The 2,308-nt window shown below is 47.1% G+C and overlaps 1 non-coding gene across 1 annotated transcript; it reads right to left on the reverse strand.

Moving 5' to 3' along the window:
* Positions 1–937: 937 nt before the first annotated feature.
* Positions 938–1,131, reverse strand: LOC121006515. The gene has a single exon (XR_005780323.1). It is a non-coding gene; the product is annotated as a U2 spliceosomal RNA (small nuclear RNA).
* Positions 1,132–2,308: the final 1,177 nt, after the last annotated feature.

A 2,308-nucleotide genomic window follows, 5' to 3' on the forward strand; every position in this document is an offset into this window, starting at 1 on the left:
GTACAGGCCGATGGTCCCCAATGCAGAACACTTCTGAAGGTGATAGACTTAAGGGCCCCAGCCCCAGACACAGTCCGGGAGGCTTCTTTCTCTCACAAACCAGGGAAAACTTGCGTGCATCCTATGCTCAGAAATCACCAGCATGCTCCTCCCACCCGCCACTTTTGATCACGCCTTTTCTTCGCCCGAAATTCCTAGTGCCAAAGCACGCCAAACAGAAAAACTAATAAGAGTAGTGAATGGAGAAGTAGTGAAAAAAAAAAAGGTATTCATTGTTTATTGTGATGTCAGGGCCCCATTGTTGAGTGTTCCATCAGGGCCCTTGTGATGTCATCCACTGACCTGACCTTACTTGACCACTGACCTGACAAGCCTCCTGTGACACGTGCATTGTTTCATCTATTGTCCAAACAAGGTAGGTCCAGCTGCTGCTGATACATAGGAAGTGCTGGACTACTTTTTAGTTCAAAAGATCCACAAGAGGGAGACAGGCAAACTTTACTAATTTTTAAAGCACTGGAAAAGCTAAATGGTTACATCCAGCCAACTTGCTACAAAAGGGTCAATTCCCAGGAACAACTCAGCATCCCAGGTGTGCACAACAGGCCCAAATCAAACCCAAGGTAAGGTGCGTGGAGGTCCAAACACTTCATTCAGGTGATAAGCCAATTAACCCATCAGTCTTAATTGGATTTAGGGTGTGAGGAGACTGGCTGGCTGGGTTGCTTGCTGCTGGAACAAACCAACAGCTGATGCAATTAGGAGTTTGACAGACTAGATGCAGGTATGCAGAAAGCAGCACAGCACTGACTGGGCAGACAGAGGAGAAGCTGAAGTGCAGACTCCTGAGGCAGGACACACACACAACTTTCCACTTGCTTGCTGGAAGGATGCTTGCAATCTATCTATTTCATTCAGTTTTTTCATACTGGATTAGAAGGAGTGCACCAGTCCTGGAGGTACTGCAATACCAGGTCAATGCGTAGAGTTGACAGAGCAAGCTCTTTTTCCATCTCCCTGGTCGAAAAATCCATTTAATATATGGTCCCCAGATATTAAACTGATAAGAACAGATTTTTTTTTTAAAGTTGACTATCCCTTCGCAGGAACGCCATATTTATTAAAAGAATTACAAAATAGGTTTCACAAAATTACAAAAAGAGAAATATAAATAATTACGAGTAGGGATGTCCCGATACCGATACCAGTATCGGTATCGGGACCGATACCGGACATTTGCACGAGTACATGTACTCGTGCAAATGTCCCCGATACCACTGCCGATACCTGTGCGCCGCTTCTAAATGTGTCTGTGTCCGTCCGCGGCTCCTGCATCTCGCACAGCAAATACAGCTTCAGCGGCAGCAGCAGGCAGTGTAATAGGAGCCTACAGTGGAAGCTAGCCCCGCCCCTCCCCACCCTCCAACCAATCAGAGGCAACCAGCACTGACTCACAGCACAGGGGGAGTCATGCAGGGACTCAGAGAATCGTCTGAGAGTTTATTAGTTAAAAGAATCGAATGAGTCACAGACTGTCACCGAGTCCCTGCCAGGCTTCCTGCTCTGCGGCTCCCTGTAAGTCCGTCGGGGGGCATTATTAGTATAGCATGTAGTGGAGCTGTGTGTGTACAAGGTGCATGTAGCAGAGCAGGAAGTCTGGTAGGGACTCGGTGACACAGTCTCTGACTCATTCGATTCTTTTAACTAATAAACTCTCAGACTATTCTCTGAGTCCCTGCAATAACTATACATTGTAATTACATCACAGTCTGCTTCACTGCATTCACTGCAGCAGAGCTGTGTTTGCCAGGAGCGAGTCCCTCTTGACCTTCGGTTCACTTGAGAGCGAAATGCCTCTCCAGAGTCCAGACACCCTCCGGCCTCCTCAAACAGAGTTCGCCTGCCAGTAGTTTTAAAAGTTATAGGAACCGACACTAGTAAGTGTATAAAGCTTAGTTAGAAGATTATAACCAGCACAAGTGGTCACAGACAGAAAGAAATAAAGGTGTTGTGTCTGTCTTCTATGGCCCTGGTCCTTCCCTTCCTGCCTGCAAGCTGCACATTGATCTCTAAAAGCAGGCATTAGGGCAAGAAGAAATATACATTACTGTATGATGGCCACAAGACTATTATACTGAGGAGGGAGGGGCTTCAAAAATTGTTGTCCTGACTCCTTACAGTAGCGTCTCCTTGTGGCTGCCCCCATACAGTATAGCGTCTCCTTGTGGCTGCCCCCATACAGTATAACGTCTCCTTGTGGCTGCCCCCATACAGTATAACGTCTCCTTGTGGCTGCCCCCATACAGTA

Source organism: Bufo bufo, chromosome 6 (genome assembly GCF_905171765.1).
Source record: "Bufo bufo chromosome 6, aBufBuf1.1, whole genome shotgun sequence".
Classification (NCBI taxonomy): domain Eukaryota; kingdom Metazoa; phylum Chordata; class Amphibia; order Anura; family Bufonidae; genus Bufo; species Bufo bufo.